General features: G+C 34.7%; 1 long non-coding RNA gene across 1 annotated transcript; it reads left to right on the forward strand.

Moving 5' to 3' along the window:
• Nucleotides 1-232: 232 nt before the first annotated feature.
• Nucleotides 233-1,292, forward strand: LOC149544692 (uncharacterized). The gene is made up of 2 exons (XR_016355293.1): nt 233-463; nt 696-1,292. It is a non-coding gene; the product is annotated as an uncharacterized LOC149544692 (long non-coding RNA).
• The last annotated feature ends 24,773 nt before the right edge of the window (nt 1,293-26,065 follow it).

The following is a 26,065-nucleotide window of genomic DNA, read 5'->3' on the forward strand; positions in this document are numbered from 1 at the left end:
AAGCAGTCAGTCGGTGAGTTGCCGGTTAACATCTTTAACCACCGCTACCTAGCAGTTGGAATTGACAGTTACAGTAAACAGCAAAAGCGAAAGAAAAGTAATGATGGCGTCACCCCGAACGGAACCCTGCCGGGCGGACGGGGACGGGACCAGATGCCGCCGGCGTCGTGATTATGATGAGTCATGACAAAAGATTTATCGTCGTACAAAGATACCAGTCACCCTCACCCCCCTCCTTGTCGTCATCTGCCCTGCCTATCACGGAAAGAATATAAACATAAAAACTCCCCCGCACCTCGCCGCTACAAACGCCGTGAACCGGGCCTTCCATTTAACGGCGCCGTAACAGCTACTACGAAGTCGACAAGGAATGTAATCGAAACAAACCCCATCATTCTCCTTCTACGAAACTATTGAACTAACTGCTCCGTCCAATGGTAGCGGTGTCCGGTCAGTGGTTTTTGTAAGTATTAATGATGGTGTTTTTTAATTATTATTTATTTTCTAGTATCTTTGGGATCAGTGTAGTTCTTTCGCAGGGTTTCGATGGGCTGTCTTTTTACACTGTAATCTCTCTGTTACGAGGCAATTATTTTATTATCAGGGGCCTCGCGTTTTTGCCTTTGCGAGTGACTTTTTGAAGCCCGCATTGGGATCGTGGGTTTTTATCTTTTCCGTTTTCGCGGTTTTGCCAGATTTCATATTCTAGGCGCTCTCGTCTTGAGAGCGACGTGAAACGGGGCTCCGCGTGGGGTCCACGCAAAAGGATTACAGCTTTTAAGACTTGAGGTACGCACGATTTTATCATATTCTGTAGAGCCGCCTCATGTTTTAATTTACTGTCAGGAAATTTTTGTCCGTGATGGTGTACATTCACTCCGAGGTCTTTGGAATGGACTCCGAGGAGCCGGGAATGAATCCGTGCCTTCTGTGGTTGGTAGCTTTTGGTTTTTTCGGGCCGTGAGTTTACTGGCGCTTATTTATGATAACTCTGTTTAAGTTGGGTAGGGTATCTATATCTATGATTGAGTGGTTTTAAAGTCTTAAATGTCAAAGACAAAGGCATAAATGCCTTACATGGGGTCGAGCCTGTGGAATTCTTTCAGATCTCCGGGCCATTAGAGCTAAACAGGTTGAAGAATACCCTACTATCTTCCTCTGAATTTAATTTCTTTTTGTTTCTAGAGGTGGAGTGTGGAGGGTAGGAGTTAATTATTTTGTTTTGGACATGATGGTGTTTAAGGAAACACAAAAAATATTTATAGTTAAATTGTTTAATTTTAGATGGTGAATTTTATTTGTTTATTCTAATATATATTGGTTAAGACTTTTTGTTCATTTGATGCAAGTTTCAAGATCATTTTTCCCTACTTTAAGTCATCTAGTAGTTAGCTCATTTGAATTGGATTCGCAACCACAAGAGGTTATAAGGGGACTCGTCTCATCAAAAAGTTCAACTATGAGTTGATGGGCTAAGTGTTGATTCCTTTCAATTATACATACACAAATTCATCATAAATTGAAGTGTAAGAAAACAACTAAAGGATCCTTTCTACATCTCTTTCCTAACCAAGTGGTGAAAATCAATATAAAGGATGGAGATTTCTCAACCAGGATGCAAAGCAAGATCCACATTTCAAGAGTAAAGAGATTTAGTTGGCAAAAGTATTTTGTTTGGGGCTTTAACTTGCTTATATTGTTTGTTCACCATCTATGGGTCTCATAAAATGTTTGGTGTCATGGACATTGTTAAAAAGTTTCATTTAAATTTTTTTACTCATTTCAATGATTTTTTATTTTTCATTTTTTTTCCTACATGGGAGGTATCCTTGCGACCTATCACAACACCCAACAACTTATATTTTGGGCACCTATGCTAGCTAGAGCGAGACTAATCCTCCCACGAGTGATATCCTTCGTCCACAAGTTACTAGGAAATGACCCAATAGTTGCTTAGGCTAACTTTGTGCACCTACAGTTCCTAATCTGTATGCTAAAATTTGCCAATTTTTTCGGTGAACCTCTGTAGGCAAGTGAAGAGCTTAAAGCTAACCTTCCAACTTTTCCACATTTACAGAGCTCTTTGTAGAACTCGTAGAGTGCGAGGTGGTCTAAAACTGCCATTTAAAAATGTTCATCTGAAACCCACCACTAAGACCCCCTAATATGTGCTCACCCCAAAAATAGTACTTTTTGCACAAATGGACCAATCAACAACCAAGAAAACTAAAAATTGATCAACTATTAGTACATGCGTGATCATTTTTTGGGTCTTTTTACGAACAATAATTGGGGGGAAAGGTAGTTGTAGACATGGTAGTAATACAAACATGGGTGACAATTGGCACATTTCCCTTAGTACATGTGTAATCGACTATTAGTAGATGTGCTATCATTTTTTGAGGCTTTATATGAGTGGTAACTGGGGGGATCTATAATGGTAGATGTAGAGGTCATTGTAACACGGGCGACTACTGGATCATCTCCCCTAATATCTTTGTAGGACGACAAATCTTTTGTTTAGTTGTAGTGTAAGAAAATTTATAGATGAATTCTTCAATTTTTAGATATATTTAATTTTAGATGTTGAATTGTATTTGTTTATAGTTTAAGTTTTTTTTTATTTGTTTTATGTAAATTTGAAGATCAATTTTAGTGTAAGAAAATTTATAGATGAATTGTTCGATTTTTAAAAATATTTAATTTTAGATGTTGAATTGTATTTGTTTATAGTTTAAGTTTTCTTTGATTTGTTTTATGTAAATTCAAAGATCAATTTTCTTTATTTTTAGTTATTTAACTTAGTTGAGCTTCATTTGAATTGATTAACCCTAATAGGATATAAGGGGATTTGTCTCATCAAATGTTAAGCTATGAGTTGAGAGGTTATAAGGGGACTCATCTCATAAAAAAGATAAGCTATGCGTTGATGGGCTAACTTGTTGATTCCTTTCAATTGTACGCACAAATTCATTATGATTAAAAGTATACGAAAACAACTAAAGGATCCTTTCTACCATACTTGCTTCCTAACCAAGATACCAAAAAGTATTATAAGGGTTGTACATTTCCTAACCAAGATACACAACACATATCGAAGTTGCAAGAAAAAGAGATTTAGCTTAGATGAGTCTTTTATTGTATTGTTGTGACCTTGCTTGCCAGCAAGGAAAAGAGTAACCTCCTGGGTGAGACCCTTTGCTTACTAGTCGTCCCACTTGTTTAACCCATGATTAATTTGAGAGTATGGGGAACTAGTTGTTTCATATAATCTATTATTGTTGACATTGATTACTTTATTATCGATGAATTATCATTATAGCTAATTGCAACATTAGATTTATCTCTAATGTTATTCTTATACTCCCTAAGCTTCTAATATTTTTAGGAAACAAAAAAATTAGTGTTAAATTTTAAATTTGACTATATTTATAATTTGAATATAATATTTGTAAAAAAATTATAAATTCTTTAAATCATATTTTAGATCTAACTAAAACCCTTTTTAATTCTAATGATGAATTAAAGAGTATAATATAAAATATTGATTTTAAAATATATTAGAAAAATACATTTTTAAAATATTAAAAATATACATTATTGATTCCAAAACAATCTTTTGAACACTATATGATTTTATAGAAAAACTTTATCAACTAAAACACACACAAATAATCACAATATTGTATATCAATTACCAATTCAATATTATCTTTTCAATACTCAAATTAATAATAATCATCTTTTTTCAATAATTTTTTTAAATACTTTAAATTTCTTTATAAAAAATACATAACTAATTTTAAAAATGATCTTTACATAGTGTATGCCAATTAAAATATATCCAGAGTCTTAGCTTGACAATTATCTATTTATTATTAAATACCATTTTCTTTACTAAATTTTCAATTTTCTTTATTAAAACATTTATGATTGATTTTAGAAACAAATTATTTTATATTTTATAAATTTTAAAAAACTGATGTCCACTAAAATACATATCTAATTTTATCAAAATATCATAGATCAATTATCAATTCATTATTATTCTTTAAATATTCTAAAAAATTCACAATAAAACAAATCAATCAATCAAAGACTTACCTAATTTTATAAAAATATTTGAAATCAATTAATTCATTATAACTCTTTGAATACTCAATGAAATCACAATAAAACAAATCAACAATTTTTTTTCATAATAATCTATAAAAAAAAACTTTATTTTTCAAAATAATTATGTATAATAAAATGTAAATAGCAAACTGAATTTACTCATATATATTTTTATATTAAACATTTCCCTCGTAAATTTGAAAAAAATTCAAAACTTGGATTTTTGCCAACAATTAAGCATGATATATTTATATGTCTTTTATTTTTAAATAGATAAGCAGTTACTGCTCTATTGTAAGCATCATATAATAAATTAATGTACCAAAAATGATAGAACGTAATTTCAAACTTAAATCAAAGCCCCGTTTTTAACAGGTAACACGAACATGTACGCGGGCGTCATTTTTCCCGTAAACCCCACAAATTAGAACGCTTTTAATTATTTTTAAATTAAAAAGAAGCGAACATTTGGAAATGTGGTCGCCCACTTTCTCCCACCGCACATCGCATAAAATGTACATAGATAAGTAATATCTCCCCAACTACAGTCAGATTTTATAATAAGACCTAAAGCAAAATTAAATTAAAGTACCAATGTAGAAAATCATTCGAGTATTTACCTTTAAAAACATTCCCTTGCAGCACTTTAATTAACCCCTTCATAATTTTTACTGGAAGGAGGAATGAAGGACCGACCTTACTTTCTGAAAAAACTGGTTGTTAGTGAAGTGGACAAAACATCAATAATTAGGGAAGTGGGAATTGTTGTTGTTGGGTGCAGAGTAAGCAAGGGTGTAAGGCCATGGTTCCAAATGCAATCTAATTTTAGATGCAAGGAGGGCCCCACATGTTGGCTTATACATGACAAATGTTACAAGTTATAAAGGCAAATGAGGCGCTTAATAGTGAGGGCGGCTATACCTAAATAGTCCTTGTATTTTTTTGTACTCCCCTCCACATTGTCTTTTTCCAATTATTCAATATCTCACCTAATGTGTGGGGTAATCACCGAAAAAATAATTTAGACGTTTGAAGGAGAAATTTTCTTTCACGGCTCTAAAGTTTTTAATTTTAGGAGAATTTTCTTTGGAAGTGGAAATATTGAGGAAAAGCATCAAACGGAGTTCTGTCTATTATTGTTGTTAGAAGCCCAAAGACAATCGAGATTGCCGTCGCCTGAACGAGGGTTTTTTCTGTCAATTATCTGTCTTTTAAATTTTTAGTGTAATGAGCCTTTTAAAGTTTAATTAAAGGTAGCCGATGGTCACTGGTGATTGATGAAATTGGTGAAAGTGATAGTACTAGTCTGTCCGTCTCTTTTGCTCGTCCACTTCGTGTGAACATTAAAAAATGTTTTAAAAGTGTGTGTCTTAGAGTTCTTCTAGGACTAGAAAATCTTTATGTTTTATTTTGAATTGAAAAAAGCATGTCTTCTTTTTGTGATTGATAACGATCATATGATTAGGTTGAATTTTATAATGACACGAATAATCAAAATCAATAGTTCTTAGTTGTAAAGGTTTTAATCTGAAGAGAGTTGAATGACTTTTGTGAATCATATACAGTCCACAAAAAATATCCTATTCTAAATTAGATAGATCTGATTAATTGATGTAGGTTACTCTAACGATAAGGAATAATTTAAAAAATAAAAATAAATGAGGTAATGCATGATATTATAACAAATGCTAGATGTTATTTATCATTCATAATGTTTATGATGAAGTTCAAATAAAATCATGTGTGACTGATTAGAGTTGGAGAAAATAATGAGATAAGGATTTCTTCGTGATTTTGTTGTCAGGATTTAACTGTGTATTTTTGAGTCAAACTCATTGACCTATATTTCATGAGTAGTGATTCATACATGAATCCATCTCTTAAGAGAATAAATCAAATACTTAGCACTCATTAGATCTAGGTGATGCTCATAGAGGTGAAGCACCAAGACTTCCCGGGAGGTCACCCATCCCCTACTCCAGCTCGAGTGCACTTAACTACAAAGTTTCCTCCATGGTTAAACTCGCTTTGCTTGCAACCCCATTTGCAAAACCTTCACCAAGTTTTGTTCCTTATGAACCATTCATTAGAAAGCCCCTTAAGCTCATCAAGTGATAAGTAGGAGATATTTCCACAACAAGTCAAATTGTGATATTGCTATCAGAATTTAACTGTGTAGTTTTTGAGTCAAACTCATTGACCCATGTTTCATGAGTAGTGATTCATACATGAATCCATCTCTCATGAGAATAAATGGAACACTTAACACTCATTAGATCTAGGTGATGCTCACAAAGGTGAAGCACCAAAACTTCTTGGGAGGTCACCCATCCCAGTACTACTCCAACTCGAGCATGCTTAACTATGGAGTTTCCTCCATGGTTAAACCCACTCTACTTGCAACCCCATTTGCAAAACCTTCACCAAGTTTTGTGCCTTATGAACCATTCATTAGAAAGCCCCTTAAACTCATTAAGTGATAAGAGGGAGATATGTACACATCAAGTCAAATAGTCATAATTCTATCAAGATTTAACTGTGTAGTTTTTGAGTCAAACTCATTGACCCATGTTTCATGAGTAGCGATTCATACATGAATCCATCTCTCATGAAAATAATGTTAGAATGGGGTTGCTGGTGCACCAAAAGACTGAACTGTCAATGCCCAATTCAACCACTCAACTTATAGTACACAGGAGGCGGTTAAGCCCTTGTCATGAATCCCGAGGGGAGCACTATACAAATTTCTAACAATCTCCCCCTGAGCGTTACTCGAGGGTTTGAGGATTCAAATCTATGACCAAGCTTTGATACCACTTGTTAGAGTGGGGTTGCCATTGCACCAAAAGACTGATCCGTTAATGCTCAATACAACCACTCAACTTAGAGTACACAAGAGGCGGTTAAGCCCTTGTCACAAATCTCGAGGGGAGCATTGGACAAATTTCCAACAAATAAATGGAACACTTAGCACTCATTGGATCTAGGTGATGCTCACAAAGGTGAAGCACCAAGACATCTTGCAAGGTCACCCATCCCACTACTACTTAGGAGATATTTCCACAGCAAGTCAAATTGTGATATTGCCATCAGGATTTAATTGAAGCTCTTGATTCTAAGAGCACGTACTCAAACCCCTACTAGATAGAAGGCAACATGTCAATTTTCTTGGATCTTTCAGGATGAACAATCTCATGTTCATTCTCAGATGAATTTGACATGCAATGACTATGTTGAAGTGTGTGTAGACCATTTTTGACACATACATTATTGGCGCCCACTGTGGGGATTAAAAAATTAATTTTCTACCCTTATTCTTGTTTAAAAATACATTTTTATGTATGCTTTTATTTTTGCATTCTGGTTTGCACACTCATACGAGTCTTCAGTTTACTTGTATTAGGGCTGATCCTAGGTTGTACGATTATCATAGGATCCAACCCCCATCTTAGGTTTGATTCTGAGTCATACAAGGATTTTCAATCCTTGTAAGAGCATTTAGTGTCTTGTACAAGACTTCTTGTCAGACTATTTACTCGTATGATTTTCAAAGTTCGTTTCATGTAGGTTTCTATTTTGATAGAATTTTACATATTTCAAATGCTAACCTTTGCTTGATCTATTGTCTATGTTTTGGATTTAATGCAGTTTAACATTTCTTGCAAGACAATTTTCAAAGACACCTTGAAACCTATACACACTTTTTGACAGTTTGATTGTAGGACACCTATCAAAGATCGATTGTCGAAGGCTCATTTGAAACCTACTCAAATATAATGTCTTCTTTTACTGCTTTCAAAACATAATCTAATTAAGCCTTGTGAACTTCTATATGGCTCTAGATAAAGGGATAGTAGATTATGCTCTTTACTACTTGCAAGTGATGCCAAAGAGTAAATCATAAACCTAGACCCCTTTAGACAACAATACCCTCTGAAGGAAAGGAAAGGTAGTGAATCTCTTGGAAAATCTTTTAGTGAGGAGAGTATGCTCTTTTCCCTTCTGGGAGAATAAAAAACCTAGAAGCTTATAGATGTGTTGGGAGACAAGATACCTTGGTGATGAACATGTCTGGTGTGTTTGGGTAAGGTGAAGAGGTAGAGGAGTGTGCTCTTTTCCCTTTTAGGGAGAATTAGAAACTTGGACCCTTGAATCTAAGCCAAGTCCTCGAGTCACCTTTAGCGGGCCTGCTAGAGTAGTCAACCTCTAGGAATGACCCAAATGAGCACACACCTTTCGTCGGTCATTCCAAATCACTATAATAAAGAGGCTTTGTAGAGAAAAAGAATCCAAAGCCATGGTAATTTCTCTTGATCCTGTGCCATATATCTTGAGAGAGCATTGTTTGTTGTACTGGGTGGTGCCACTCCTAGCCTTGCTTGCCAAGGATGTAGAATTTTAGGTGTTGGTGTGGTTAAGAGGCCTTAATATCACTTGCAAGACCACTAGGGGTTATCATGAATGAAAGCCTATTAAACACCTCTTATAGTAGAAGCTACCCGATCCACCTCTAAAAGGGGGCATAATCTTTGTGCAAGAAGGGCGAAGAATCTCTCATGTAGATCCCCACCATAGGTATACGCCTAGACACTTGAAGGTGGTATATGACACTAACCCTTGCTTCAAGGATAACCTTTGAACATATATTATCGAGTCCTTGGACATACCAAAAATACAAGCACCCTTTAGGAGGTGACACGACTATGTGTGGTGCACGTATACACATAAGATGTGAAACAAAGGTTTTGCCTTCTCTACCATTTTCTTTCTAGGGATAAAGTGTGTTTTTTGGGTCTATCTTGTCCAAACTTGTCTAAATTATCAAAACTTCCCCTATCCTTCCAAGTTACTTTATCCTTAGTAAGATTGTTTGTGACTACTACCTATGCTAGAATTTGTCAATTATTCACATACTAATAAATAGGAGATAATTTCCATAGCAAATCAAATTGTGATATTGCTATCAGGATTTAACTATGTGATTTTGAGTCAAACTCATTGACCCATGTTTCATGAGTAGTGATTCAATATGAATCCATCTCTCATGAGAATAAATGAGAAACTTAGCACTCATTGGATCTAGGTGATGCTCAAGGTTGAAGCATTGGGACTTCCTGGGAGGTCACCCATCCCAGTACTACTCCAGCCTGGGTGTGCTTAACTATGAAGTTTCCCCCATGTTTAAACCCAAATCTTGCAACCCCATTTGCAAATTAGAAACTAAAAATGGTCAAATCTTACTTCGAAAACTATGCAAATTGAGAAAATGATATGAAAACTCACATATTCCTCTGCCAAATCTTGAACGACCCAGAACTCATAAACATTTTATCCTCCTTTGCTTGTAGTAAGTCTAGTCCTTACTTAAATGGTCCCAGTTCTGTCTCATATGAGACTTCATTGAAAATTGCTTTGAACATGTTCATAAATTGTCCAAACTGATTTCTGTTACAAACCCTTTTTTGGTTGTGCACTTACTTGTATGAGCTAGGAAAAGATTCATCTAGGAATATAATTCCTCATGAGCATGCCGGTAAAATGTCTTCCAGAGGCTAAATTTTTTCTATTTGATCATCTGGTCTGTCCTAGTCTATTTTGGTCTCTGTCTGGTTGTCCTCTGTACACTTCTGTGTCTGTACAAAGTTTGAAATATAAAACTAAATCCTTAAGTTGAGCACTTTGTCCGCGTACAAACTAGTGTCTTGCTTCGCTTGTTCTACTTGTCCTATTGTGTTGCACATCTTGCTATCATGATAGTCACCTTGCTTGATTGTTCTAGCCACTACTCTGGTGACTCATACCTTGGTGTACATCACTCTTATTTTTATCTCCACTTACTTTTGAGATGAAGTTTGAGCATGGTCTTAGTGCAAGCCCATCTCCTTCATATAGATCTAGAAAAGGTCAAGGTCAAGGTAGAGGTCGTACCAAGTTTATAAGACATTCTGAGTCTAGTGAGGAATCTTTAGGATCTCCTCCCCCTATCACACATTCTCCTACATAAAGCACATACTCTTAATAATCTCCTTCTCTTGTTGATAGACCTTACTTCAGACATTTTTTCCCCATAAATCTTAATCAAATTCAAAACCCACTATTTCATGAAAATCCTTAAGATGATACTTTTGACAAGTCACCCTCTGAACAAGACCTTGCTACTCATAATGAAACTACACTACCTAATACTTCAAACACAACACCTTTGCGTACCAAACCTCCACATACTAAAAACTTGCACAAAGATAAAATGACTAACCAACATCAAAACCAAGGAGAACACAATAGATTTGAAAAAGATAAACAACAATATCAATACATCTCAGGCGATGATGAGGAAGAGATAATTCAAGAAGAAATAGATTGATGTCAATTTGAGCAAGGTTTTAGGAAAATGAAGGAAATCTTGATGAAGGAAGAAAAGGAGAAATACTTCCTTGAATTAGCTAAAGAGGGAGCCAAGCTACCTCTAAACTATAACATGGAAATGCTTGTGGTCAAGGAAGAAGAAACTATAACATCTAGAATTGAAAAACAACTCCAAGATATGTAAGAACAATTGCAAAAAGTAATGCAAGAAAAACAAAAATCTATTAGACAGTACACCCTAGAAAATATTTGTACTTTCCCTTTTGACAAAGATCTCTACATACCTCCTTTTCCTAAGGGAATTTGACTACCTAAATATGATAAATACATGGGTACTTTTGATCCATAAGGTCACTTAAGGGAGTTTGGTGCATTGTCTATGGATTTTATGCATGATTAGACATATCTTATGCACTTGTCCTCACATAGTCTAGGTGGACAAGTTATTGAGTGGTTTTCAAGGCTACCTCCTGGGATTAAAACCTTTGATGAAATTAGAAAAATGTTCCTCCAACAATACTCATGCAACATTCAACATCCAATTAACATCAAGGACCTTTGTAATCTCAAACAAAGAACTGGAGAACTATTCTTGACTTTCCTCTAGAGATGGAAACAAATGTATACCAGGTACTCTTGCAAGATACTTTAAAATGAAAAACTTGACATATTCATGGAAAACCTTCTACTTGACTTTGGGTACAAACTACAACATGATGAGATGATTAAACAAGGTGTCCGCATAGAGGAATTCATGATCAAGAAAGGTATGTTTACTTTACAAAGACAAACCCAAATACACCAACAAAAACCATGATGTTGTGAATGATGGAATAGTGGACCATGTCACTCCCAAAATTTCTAAAGATCCCTTCAATCTCACAAACAAAATGCAAGCATCTAAATCTATAGAAAAGGGTGCCACTAAAATTAAAGAAATTGGGAATATCTTCAAAGATAGACTTTGGACTCCTAGACCCAAGCGTAACCACACACCTCTCGATGAACCTTTAGGAGTGGTCTACAAGATGCTTCTTCAACATCAAATCATTAGTCCTCTAGATAACTCTCAGCCATTTGGATCCACAACCTAGACCCAAATGGTGGAAGGAGGATGAATACTATGAATACCATCATAACAAAGCTCATACAACAAACAATTGCATACAACTCACACACAAGATTCAATACCTCATTGATGATGGTGACGTAGTTGTTGGTAAGCATAATAAGAACTTTGATCACAAAGCATTCAAGGAACCATTCCCTTCATATGAGAAGGGGGAGACACCGAAACCAAAAAATAACTCCAAGGTCAACTATACATACACCAATGATTACAATGTAATCAATATGGTTGAACTTGTAAAATTTGAATATTGTGATGTCACAACAATAAAAGGGAAAGACAACAGCACAGTCAAACCAAAAACTCTATTAGTCATCAAAGGATTTACATCTTCTAGCACTGATCAAGAACAATCCCAATTTTGTACGAATATTGTCACACGATTCTAGTAAAAGATCATGATCCAAGCTCCTACGTCTTATGTTGGATCTTGATTTGACAAGATTTCAACTACTAGGAACCTGAATTAAAATGCATCTAAGGATAGCTAATTCCCATGATCAATACGCCTTGGACAAAACCTAGACCAATTAATAAGACTATACTCTTACACTTCAAGCTTTGCAAAACCTAGGTGAGTAGACCTTTAGATTCATCAAAATAACTAGTGCAAGAACATAGATCTGAATCAAAACAAATAAGATAATACCTTGATTCTTTTGCACTTATGCAATTAAATAGGTATGAAATAGCTAATAACATATCCTATGAATCCACAAGCTAAGTGAGTCTACTTTCAATTCTTAAACATGAAAGAGAAATGTATTTTTTGATTTAAAATGATTCAACAAGAACTAGATATGAAACAACAAAATATGTAATCTCCCAGTTGAGATCGGTGCCTATCCATTGGGTGTTACAAAATCCAAGAAATACATGAAGATCCTTTTGATCTCTCCATTTACTTCGTAAATGAGACATTAGTTTTCACAATGAATCCTCTACTCATGAAAATCCTTCTATGAACTCTAGAATTTTGTCAAAGTATACTAAATATTTACTTGATTCCTTGAATCAATAACAAAACACACAATGAAATGCAACTCAAAATAGGCTATAAATAAGATTTGGGTTCTTTGTCCACACATCACATAAAATTGCACAACTCAAATATAGGAGACAAGATTCATAATGAAAATATTCTGATAGCTATTTTGTATTAATCTCTTTTGAAACTAAATACATCAAGATGGATGAGAAAACTCAAAGCAACACAAAATAGGCTAGGACTACATATATTCCTTCATTATTTGCTCAAGGAAATACAACTACAAGGAAAATGCTGAAAGAATAGTGGAATCACAACAAAGAGGCTTACTCAACAAGCTAGAACCAACCCTATACAATGAGAAGAGAGAAGAAGATATAGGAAAATGAATTAGGTCAGATTTGATCTTTTGATGCCACATGTCACCTCCATTTTCCATCTACTATTGGTGCAAATACTCTCTCATCTCTCCCCAACTGAAAACCAAATCAAATCTCATCATTTGAAACAACAAACTTGCCAAATATCTCTTTAAGATGATGAGAAAACTCTTTTGACTCTATTGATAAAATCTCTGCTAAAATGCCCATCAAAAGGATTAGAAAAAAAAATAGCACTAGTAGCAAGACCCTCTCCAAGTTTGGAGACAAGCCACATCATCATTTGTTAAAAAACTAAATCTAAACTACCATGGAAAAGTTATGAACAAGAAATATAGTTGAGAATGCCCCCGTAGTAATAAATCAGAGATAATATTTCAACCATTGATAACTACACTTGATCAAATTGTAACAAATGGAAAGTTCACTTCGAGACCTTTCCATTGATATATGATGGTCCTATATTCACTTAAGAATTATGCATCTAACACTCGGTGGAAGTCACAGGCTTTCACCATGAACATGCCTCTTAACAATTGAAATTATTTCACTTTATAATAAAGTGCAAATTATATAAAAATGCAAAGCTTGATTGAAATATACGCAAGAATGCCTCTGAATACAACTTATTTTTCATTGGCAAATTTTTTCCCAATGAATAGCCTCCTTTTACCTTGTGGGTCCCACCTACATCCTTATCTTAGCCTCAATGTTGTTTGGATTTGTACATTCATCTTATGAGAATATTATCTTATTATTTTTAATTGAAACTTTGGAATTGAGTTTTCTCTCTGAATTTCATGCTTGGTCAAACCTAGTTGACTAGTGGGTGACATGTAGCAATCCCTTATTGGTCTACTCTGTCTTGTTAGCAACTATGTCATTATCTACTTGTGCACCTTGCCACATTACTGACATGTGTCAATCTCTAATTCACTAGAACCTCCACCTCATCATCTCCTATCACCCAAGCCCACATGTGCGCGTCATGATGGTTATCCTCCTCGCATCTTTCCTTGGTGACATCGCAAAAATCATTCGCTTTGATCTTAGATGCCTAGGATTTACATCATGTGTCATCTTGCAACCTGACCAACCACACTACAATACATGCCACCTCAACACCATGCCGCTTCCATCTGCCACATGTCACATGATCACTATGTCGCTATAGGATTTTAGGGCTTGTCATTCTCTTTGTGACATCACCACCTTTTGACACTTGTCAACTTTTCCACATCACACATCTCTATTTGCATGCCACATGGAGTTACCTAGTTGGTCATTGGTTTCCAGATCATTTCCATATCACATGTCAAGTTATTCAAAATTTAGTTTAACTCTGCACCCAACTGGCTTGCGGGCCCACACATGGACCTTGTGCCTTAAAAGGTCGTGCCTTTGAGACACTTATCAATATTGTATGTCATTATAAAAATATATTTAAATGTCCATGCATAGGCAATGTGGGACAAAATACAACAACATTTTCTTTGTAAAACACAACCTTTTGTGTTACCTGACTTGCATTAATTAGGTTCCCAATTCCATTTACCATGGAAACTTTTGCACCATCCCCTACACAAAGATAAAACATTTTAGAATGATAATAGGATTAATTCATATTCATCTTTGGTCCATGTCCATCACATATACAATTTCCTTAGTGTTGGTATGTTGTCGTAGAAAGAACACGACTATAGTATTGACTTGAAACATTTCAATGTTTGAAGGAGCTTCCTTGGTGCCGTCTAGAGCTCTCTCACGATATTGGTGCTCCCTCTATCTATTTACCAAATGGTACCCATCCAAACCCTTTTGGTACTCACATTTTGTCTTGTTCATGAAATAATCAAACCTCTTGTCACTTCATAAGAACAATGGCCCTTCAGACTTCAACACCCCTTTTTGATTTCAAAAGATGATATGTACATATGAAATCCTTAAATTAGAAATAGAATTCTCCATAATGGCATATTTCATCTAAGACCAGCCTCTGCAAGAGTAGCACATCTTTGACTTAGCTTATAGGGTTCATCGATAGTCAGCTTTGGACCATGTCTCCTCCGTGTGTATGCAAACAAGGAATTGACATAATTACCCATGTATCAAGTCAAAAACAACATCGCTATAATCCACACATCAACATAAAAAACTAAGAAGGTGCCTGGCAATAAAAAATGAACCACATTCATCCTTAGTAAGTGATGCAAGAGCATCCTAGGGAAGTTAGCAATCCTGTATGCATGGGCTTCGTGTCGAGTTTTTGGAGTTATGATTCATGGAGTTGGGGATCTATTCAAGGCATATTGGGGAACCTTTCCTTAATTGTGTGTGATGTTTGGAGTCATCGTCTTAGAGTTAGAGTCATTTTAGTCATTGCTAGTAATGTGTTCTTATTTACTGGTTGAGCTTTGATGATTGTATTTGTGAGCTTGAATCTGAGGGAGTTGGTGTGTGTGCTCTTGGATTTGGATAGTTGGTTGGCACGTGGACCTATGTCTAAGTGCACGTATTCTTATGTGGTCTTAAGAGTTAGTTGTGCATTGTAAACTTGGGGTCTGTTCGAAGTATTTGATTTTATGATTAAATGTTTTTTGCCAAGCTGACTTGTGGCTTGGTTTAGTATAAGTAGAGGGTCTTGTGGAGTCTAGATTCATTATCTATTAGAAATAGATAATGCTGAGAGGGGGGCAGGGAGAATCAATATTCTACAAACTTTTTCCCACAACTGGATATTGTTAATTACTTTATAACTTACATATGAAATTAAACCAACAATGCTAAATAGTAAATATAACCATACACATGGAGAACACATAACATCGTTATTTTTTAACTAGGGAAACCTTGGTCAAGGGAAAACCTCGGTGGGGATGATACCCACTAGATGATTCACTAAACAATAGAATCCGATTAAGGATATTGATTGACCCTATTAGGAGTCTAGGAAGTAAATATAGTGTCTCGAGTTCTTGTTAGAGGAATAGACCTTGTTAGAATCCCCAACCCTATTAGGAGTTGGTAGATCAATTACAATGTACGCAAGAAGAGCCCACTGCCCTAACATCCAATTATACAATTTAGTTCCTTCACATAATAGATATACATATAATACTTGCTTGCTACTATAGTTCGTACTTGCTCTAACATTTACATCCCTTCTCGTTGATCAAACATCATATCTTCTCTCTGAAAGACTCAAAAGATACCTTTTTGCAATCTGGAGTCTACAAGATTGAATGTTCATGTGGTGTTCCCTATATAGGAGAAACAGGGTGCACTATCAAAACTCGATTAAAGGAACATGGGGTTGACATACAACACAATCAATTTGCCAAGTCAGACCTAGCTAAGCACTCCTCAACCACTAAACACCACATTTGCCTAGAGAAGGCACAAGTCTTATGCCAAGAAGACAATTGCAATTGGCAACCACCCATGGAATCTTAATCGAGATGAAGGGTTATTTACCCCTGTTATCATCTATCAGAAACTTTTCTTGCCACCCCTAATGCTCTCTCTCTCTCTCTCTCTCTCTCTCTCTCTCGTCATCCTCCACTCTGCCTCTCTTACTCTTCCCCCCCCCTTTTTTTCGTTCCAGTTTTCACTTAGTTTTATTTTTATAGTTTTTATTTTATCTTTTGTTTTTCATATTTTCAGCTTCAATTTTTTTAAAAAATTTATTAATTTATTATTATTATTATTATTTTTAAAATTTTTTAAAAAAGTTATTTATTCATTTACTAATTTATTTTCATTTTATTTTATTATATGTGTGTGTGTGGGTCAAAATTTGTTCTTTGGTGTTTAGACATGTGTCCTTGTTAGACACACACACACAAAAGCACACTTAAGCGTTCTTAGTTTGTATCCATGTTGTTATTGTCTTATAGTCCCTTTCTAGTGTCTTTTTTATTCTATTACTATTATTTTCATTATTATAATATAGTAATGATTATTATTATATAATATTGATTATTATTATATAATAATGACCATTATTATATAATAATAATTTCTATTATATTATTTGGTTATTATTTATTTAGAATTTCTTTAGCATTTCTTGAGGTTGAATATATATATATATATATATAATTTTATGTAATAATAAATATCATGCATATTTGTATATATTCATCTATTTTTGTGTTATTATTTTGTTTCCAGCCTTCCTATTCACCTTTCGGGTTACCCTCATTTGTTATATTTATATCTTTCACATTGGTTTTTTATTAGTAAATTTGTCATTATTTCTTGTTGTTGTTTTCTCTCATGTGGTTGGATATTTTTATCTATTCTCTTTGGGTTCTCCTTCCCTCTTTTACCTTATTGTTGAACCTCAAACTATTCTTGATTGTGGTGCACCTACCCCGCTTTCCTTTCCCCACCTTTTTATCCTCATTGGGTTTGCAATCTTTCCACTTTTTTTCCTTCAGCTCTCTCATCCTGATGATGGATCACAGAGTGTGATCCAAAATGTTGATGCAAAAATTGTAACACAATCTACCCAGAAAACACAGCTAAGAATCATATTTCACATCACATGAGCCTTATAAACATTTCTCACAATAGTTTGCATGTCACATCTAATCATACAACTTCCACAATATTTGCGCATCACATCTATTCATTGTGCAACACACTTACCTAGTTGTAGCTTGGGAAACAAGAAGGTTGCTTGGTGGCTTGCAAGCACGAGTTGAGATTCTTCTTGGAGTTCTCTACTAGGTTGTGGATCTGGGCTAGCTAGTGGTTTGGATCTTGTGAGATCTTACTAAACTTGTATTGTAATTGTTGATGTATTTGGCCATAACTTGGAAGGCTTTATAGCCGAGTATGTTGGATGAAATTATTATTATGAGAATTGACATTGTGTGGATCTAAATCTCTGTGTTGTTTTATATTCCAGTTGTGGTTATTTGCTGGGGTCTAGGACATCTCCTTTGGGGACTCTCCTACCTTGCACTGTGTCAAGTGGTATCAGAGCGAAGGTTTGATTTGGTCAATTTTTTGCTTTGGGTTTGCAAAGATCTTGGAAGATGCCTTCAAGACAATTGAACCCTAGGGAGATTGAAGATCTCTCTGATGTTGTGGAAGCGAGGATCTCAGAGAAGATCAAAGTAGAATTCAAATCTGAGATGACATTGATGAAGAGTGACATGATAGTTGAGATCATAAGTGATATAGGTGGTGTACCTCGACATATAAGTACCAAATATGGCTATGAGGAAGCTACTAAAGACTTTGAGGTTGTTGGATTGAGTGGTGAAGGTAGAATTGATTGAGTTGAGAGACCTATGGAAATAAGGATGGTCAGTTTGATAGATTTGGATCTTAGTTGAAGCTGAAGCATAGGATGGAGGCTTCTAAAATTTTAGGTACTTTCAATCTCGAAGACTTGATTGATTGGATTGGTGAATTGGAAGACTACTTTGAGTTAGAGGATATTGAAGATCCACTCAGAGTAAGGTTGGAAAAAACTAAGTTGAAAGGACATGTTGCTTTATGGTGGAAGGAATTTCAGCAAGATAAAGAAGAGGAAGTTGAAATGAAGATCACTAGATGGAGATTGATTGTGACTAAACTGAAGGCTAAGTTTATTCCTGCTAATTATGAACTTGAGTTGTTTATGAGATTGCATAATCTGAAGTAGAAAGATATGGCAACAAAAGATTATACAGAGGAGTTTTACAAGTTGACTATTCGGTCTATACATAGATAACTATTTAAGGAGAAGGTAGCTAGATATATTAATTGTTTGAGATTTAATATTCAGGATGAGATTGATATGCTGAATATTGCTTCAATTGAGGATGCTTGTCAGTATGCTTTGAGAGTAGAAGAGAAGCTAAAGAGGATACATCAAGGTAATCCTTGAGGGAATGAGAAGCAAGATCACTTGGTGAAGAACAAACAAATTGCTAAAGATGAATCAAAACCTATTAAATAGAGGAAATTTTGGAAATGTGGTCAAATAGATATCTTGAGAGTTGTCATTTATGGCAACATGTATTCAACAATTCATTTATGAATTTAGAGTTAGAAAATTGTCTAAGTGTTAGATAGTTTGTAGCAACATAGAGACAAATGTGATGTGTAGAGATGACTCATTGAGAGTTAGATTATACGCAATTGAGGAAATCTCTATGATAGTGTCACGATGATGTGTGCTAGTGCATATATGTGTAGAACATCATGACACGAGTTATGATTGATACTAGTATAGGTATTTGATAGAGTAGAACAAAGCATAATAGAGAATTGAGTTATACGACTTAAGGAATTATTTTGGTAACAAAATAATTACTAAGTAATGATGAGCCAACTTTGTGGATGTTAATCATAACTTATTTTACATTATGTCAAGTGTGTGAAGACATGACGATTGACTGAGTAGAGAGTTACTAATTTGTGAAGTATAAGTAGATCTTATCTTGCACAAATAAGTGTGTGATCTATGTGATATTTTTGATTGATGTGAAGTTGATGAGATGATATGTGAACTTTGTGATGCAAGATCTGACGTATGATTTGAGCAAGTGGGAATCAAAGTAGTGAGAAATTATTATATGTATATCTATTCTTGTGAAGAAATTTATTGCATAAATGCATGTTAGGGTAGTGGGCTCTTCTTGCAGACATAGTATCTAATCTACCAACTCTTACTAGCGTTGAAGCAACTCCTAATAGGGTTAAGGCTTCTAATAAAGCCTAGTCCTCTAACAAGGACGCAATACACTATATGTATTTCATAGACTCCTAATAGGGTCAATATCCTTAACAAGATTATTTTTTTTAGTGGATCATCTAGTGGGTATCATCCCCATCGGGGTTTTCCCTTGGCCACAGTTTCCCTAGTTAAAAAATAATGGTGTTCTGAGTTTTCTATGTGCATGGTTATATTTACTATTCAATATTGTTGGTTTACTTTCATATGCAAGTTATAAAGTAATTAAAAATATTAAGTTGTGGGAAAAAGCTTGTAGAATACCGAATCAACCCCCCTCAGTATTATCTATTTCTAACAATTGGTATTAAAGCCCATTTACTCTGAAAAAGTTTAACAACTTGAGTAAGATCCCTATAGATATCAAACATTTGAAGAAAAATATTGAAGAATCTCTTGAACAGTTTGACCTTCTTACAAAAGAAAGAGATAACCTAAAAGATAGGTATGAAGATGCAAAAGTCTACATTGGAAAATGGAAGGACATGATTGATGATCTGAAATCTGGCAAGAAATTAATTGTGCATACTAGTGACAATTATGAAGTAGGAAATATCAAGAAAGAAAATGAGATCTTGAAACATGAATTGAAAATTGTTGAACTTGAGTCTTAAGAAAGATGGTAGCAAGAATGAACTTGAACTAAAAATTGAGAATGTAAACCTTAGATCCCATTTGAGTCAAGTAACATATCAATTAGATACTATCAAGATTGAGCATACAGAATTAGAAAAGTACAATATCATTGTGAAAGGATAATTGAAACAAGCTAAGCAACAGTTAGAGAAATTTTATTCCAGTAGTGAGAATATTGATGAACATATATTTCACTAGAGACCTTCTTATGATATGACAAGACTTGGGTATCTTATTGGAGAGAAATCAACCAAGAAAGTTGAAATCATAAGAGAACCAGATCCAGTTATTGATTCCCCTAAAAAATTCTAATTTAAGTAAGGTAGAATCAAGCACAACTATTGAAGTATTGAAAGAGATTGAATTAATTAATTTGTCAGCAAAACATGATGAGCCTAAGAAAATAGAGCAAGTTGATAAACTTAAGCAAGATGAACCACCCAAGGAAGTACGACATGAATTTAGAGATAGATGTTTCAAATGTAACAAAGTTGGTCATATGGAAAGAGATTGCACAGGTAAGTCTTTTAAACCTATTAGTAATTTTTATTGTTATAATCATCATGGTTATGGACATAAAGTAGTGGATTGTAAGAAACCTAAGTTTGATGGTAATAATGTAAATAGTCAAATGTTTAGGAACACTAACCTTGCAGGTAATGAAAGAGGGAGATCAAAGAGTAGATCCAATGATGGCAAGAGACCTAAGAAATAAAAGAACCAATTTGTGTGTTACAAGTGTAACAATTTTGGACACATTGCAAGGAATTGTAGAGCACTTGAAAGTCAGAATGGAACCAATTAGAGAAGAAATGCACCTGTATGTCAGTTATGTAATAACTTCAGACACATAGTGAGATGTTATAGAATAGAAACTTCAATAGGAATCTTAACTAAAAAAGGAAGAACAATAGAAATGATAGAAATTATGGAAATGGTAGTGATAATAGTCAGAAGGAAGCAATCAAGGAACATGTTGATGGATTTAAAGAGACATTTCTAAAAGCTAAGGATCCAAAAAGCTCTTATACAGTTTTGGAGGAACAATATTTTGATGCACTTGATGAGACATTGAAGTCACAGATTGTTTGTGACTCATCCTACATGAATTAAGCAGTTTTAGAAGAGGCAAATCATCAGTTGGTTAGAACTAATGTTAGAAAGTGAGTTGGAAGTTGCACAATTAATAGAAGGTAGAGGACTTAGAGAGGAAACTATGGTCAAGCATGCAAGCTTAGATATGATCACAGTAACTAAGAATTCAGAAAATAAGTTTATTGGTGAATAGAGATAGTATTTGAATTTGTGGTAGATATGTATTTAATGCATAGTGTGATTTGAAATGATTTAATAATCGTGAACAAGATTCTGAGTACTATTTGTTCATGCAAAGTGTCTTGAGTGAAATGAAGAGAAAATTGATAATGATTTCAAGTGCGAAAAGAAGTTCTTGAAGCACAAAGTTGTAGAAGCCCTAAAACTTAATTTTAAGGTATTTTATGAAGCTAAACTAAGTTTTTTAGTGCATAAAGTTGAATTTCAATGGCTAATTAGACAGTTTATAATGTGAGTGAAAGGCCACAGTATGTATTCAAGAAACATCCATTTGTTTCACTTATGGATGACCCGTTAGGCACTTTTTTGCAAGTTCTAGAGAATGTGCTTCATGTTGAAGACATCAAAAGCTATATACATTGTAAAATTGATAGCATAGGTGATAAAGATATACACAAGGACTTAGGGACTATGTGTAATAGTGATCAATCCTTGAAGTCTGAGTATGCATACTTGAGTGAGTTGAATTTGGTAAAGTATATGTTTTATACAGAGTTTGACATCAATGATAGGACACGAATCATTCTAAGTAGGGTACATGATGACATATTTTGGTTAGATGATGCACAAGTTGAAAATGATAATGACCTAATTTACAAGGTCACATGATTGAGTAAAGAGGGATGCAATCCCCTAAACAAGAAGAATGTAAGGAAGATTGTTGAGACAAACCTAAACACAAGATTTGATGGAAGGAACATGAAGGTAGATTGAATTTAGGACAAAGGAGTTAAATTGTTGAGTAAGATATTAGGGTACACGTTTAACCATGGTTCAAGGGCTAACTCACTCCCAAATGGATTTTTACATGTAGATTATGTAATGAAAATTAAAGGAAGAAAAGTAATTTTTTTTGAGATTATTTGATTGTAGTTGTTAGATAACATTGCAAAAGTGAAGAAGACAAAGAGTGTAGTCTTTAGATTTGAGTCCTTATTGACTCATTTTTTCTTTTATGCAATAAGGAAGTTCCCAAGAGTGCAAAATTAGGATAGAAATGAGTGCACAATGAAATTGGTGACTCAATGCTACAAATCAAAGCCAGAGAATTTCAAAGATGATGACATTGATAAAATGATGAAGAGTTTCTAGACTAAAATGCAGTAGAGGTACACCAAAATACCTCCCTCCATGGTAGTGAAATACAAGGATGATTTATGCTTCATGGTGGAGATAGACTACACATGCATGGAATCTATGGAACCAAGGGTTAAGTTCATAAAGCCCATGGGATATGAGATGAGTGCAAAGCTTATAAAAGGGTATGTGCAGATCATAATTCAATTAGAGAAGGACACTAAGAGCCCTAGATGAGGAACCTATGATGAGAAGATGAGAATAGTTCATTTTGAACTACACAACAAAGAGAGTAAGAAGAAAGTAGAGAAAGTAATTGATTCCATCCTTAAGGAATTAGGTATAACCAATGAAGAGTTCAATGAGGTGAAATGAATTGCGCTAGAGATGAAGACAAGTAGTTAGTCTAAAGTGATAGTATCAACTCCTATTGCTATTGCAGGACCTTCATAAGGTGTAACCATTGCACAACCATGTGCAAAAACCCCTATTGCACTATATGCAACAGTTGCGTAAGTACAACCAAAAAAGACAAAAAGTGATCAGTCTAGAAGGAAGTTAGAGGTGGAATCACCTGTCATGGAGAGGAAATTAGAGAGACCGGTGAAGATTAAGCAAGAACCTGTACCACATAATAAGAAAAGGGTCAATGAGACCACTAGCAGACTAGGAAAGAGAAGGAAGACATTGGAAGTTAGTGATTTTGAAGAATTTGAGGATGAAGTTGAAGATAGGCTAGTGGAGCAAGTAGTGTAGGAAGGTAGAACTCTAGCAGGCAAGAAAGCATGTAAACTAAAGGTAGAAAACCTTAACATTGAAATGATCAATGATGACAATTTTTTACAGTTGAACAAGTATTATAGTTTGTACAATAATATGGATAAAAGACAATTAAAATTTCCATAGCAAGGAACATGATACTACAAAATAAGAGGTTTGACAGTATACAAAATAAGACTCTAGAAGATCTACTTAATATATTGTTAAACAAAAAGAAGAGAGTATTGGAAGAAGATAGAAATTTGAGAATAACAATGATAAACAAGTTGTGTGAAACTAAATCCAAGGAGGACTCAGATAGAATTTTGAAGGGTATTGAGCCCTTGTTGAGGAAAAAAACAAGAGCAATTCTTTTGATGGGAGGAAATTATGAGGATGTTAGAAAGGAAATAGAGGAGGCAATTGTAAAATTCATGACCATAGTGCTAGAGGTGAGTGTGGAGTCCAAACCTATGAGCCCAATCTATGATCAAACAAACACACCTTCTAGTGATGAGGAAGAATTAGAGGAGACACAACAAGAACTCTCACCCCCACACTTTTTTATGAGTATTAAATCCATGCATGTGGACATGACACATATAACTGTGGATCCAAAGGAGAATCCTTTTGTAGCATTTGGCCAAACCATTGTTGGCAATATCACAACATATACCATCTCTGTTGACGATGAAGAAGAGAAACAGAAGGAAGAGGTTGAGAAGAAGAGAAAAGAAGTAGAAGAAGAAGAAAATATGAAGGAGGAGAAGAAAAAGATACAAGAAGGAAAGAAAATAAAGCAAGAGGAAGAGGTAAGGAAGACGAAAGAAGAAGAGGAGAGAAAGAAGGAGGAAGAAGAAAGGAAGAAGACACTGTTAGTTTGTGGTGACTAATCAGGGAAGTACTGTACATACTTCATAAAAAAATTTGGGCTACTATTCACCAATGGAAATTTTTTTTAGGCTACTATTCACCAATTTATGGCCGACATGTTGTAACTAATTTTAACACTAAAGTGGCAAAAATACTTGTATAAAAGGGCTTAGGGTTAGGGATTGTCTCATAAGGTGTGATGCAAAAACTGCTTCTTGCAGTAGTATTGAGCTATAAGGGATTACAGATTATAATTAGGTTTTAATCACTAGATTGTAATAATATTGGTCTTGCTATTTGGTGGACATATCCCAGAGATTGGGTGAAACATGTTAAATCTTGGTGTCTTGTGTTCTTTTCTATGTGATCTATTATTTTCTAATATTGTTTATATTTGTATGTAATTGTTATTTTCGTCTGTGGTATAATCCTAACAAGTAGTATTAGAGCGAGGTTGTTTTTCAGTTATCCTTTGCAGGAAAGTCTCATGGTTGAGTGGGAGTGATGACAAACGAGGGTAAGTTGAGGGTTGACAAGTTTAATGGGTAGAAAATTTAGTTATGGATGATGCAAATGGAGGACTATCTTTATCAGAAGGATTTATGGAAGTTGTTGGAAGGAAAAATTGAGAATCAAGAATTAGGGATCTATGAGAAATGATGACTAGGATCTTTTAGACAAAAAAGCACTTGGAAGCATTCAATAATGCCTGGCACCATCGACGACAGTTAATATTACAAAAGAGAAGATGACAAAAGAATTGATGGAAACCATAGTGAAATTTAGACAATAGAGACATGAAATCGGACTTATCTAACGTAGAGCTAATACTTCCTTTTTTCTACTGAATGAAAAACATGAGACTTACCATTTTTGGAACTCACCCCTTTCATGGGATCTATCCATAATACCATGGATCTCTCAGTGTTACTGCATTACTGTACAATAGAAGCCAATGCATCCAACCCTTTACTCAAAATTTGTTCTACCACTTGGTTAACAAAATCTAAGTTAATACTAGGGTTTTCTTCAAACAAATTCTTCTTTACTCTAGGAGATAATTCTGGTTTGTCTTCTTCCATCATAAAACATTCCTTAGGCATCTCATCATTCTCTAAGTTACCACAACTATCAGTTGTCTAAGGACCCTTAGAGGATGAACCTCTTCTCTAGAATCCAAAATCCTACTCTTTAGGGCTAGAGTTATCACCAATTATGATAAATTCCCTAGTCATCTATTCCACAAGAACCTATTCTTTTTCTATCTTAGGAGATTCCTCAAATAATTCCTACTAAAGATTCCTAGGTTCTTCTTCCTTTTTCTTGAAGGATTTAGATTTAGCGGTTGACCCTTCTAGCGATATGTCTACAGTCACATTTTGCTTCTGCCTACTACTCCTCAACAGATTTTTCCTCCTTTTTCTCTAAAACTGTCCACTTCCTAGAAGTGTTTGTGGCTATAGGAGACTATTCCTTTATCTGCTAGTGAGGACTAGGGGTAGTTTTTTCTTGCTTATTTTTGTTTCCCTGAGAAACCCTTTTTGACATAGGAGTAGATTTTTCCATAGAGGTCTTTTCCTTGTCCTTATTCTGGGTGGACCTAGAGGTAGAGAGAGAAGGGGAACTTGCTAGAGTCGTAACCTAGAATTTTTCTTAGAGGAAGATCCTGGTTC

Source organism: Cupressus sempervirens, chromosome 8 (genome assembly GCF_028749045.1).
Source record: "Cupressus sempervirens isolate cs-2001-9-10 chromosome 8, ASM2874904v1, whole genome shotgun sequence".
NCBI classification, from domain to species: domain Eukaryota; kingdom Viridiplantae; phylum Streptophyta; class Pinopsida; order Cupressales; family Cupressaceae; genus Cupressus; species Cupressus sempervirens.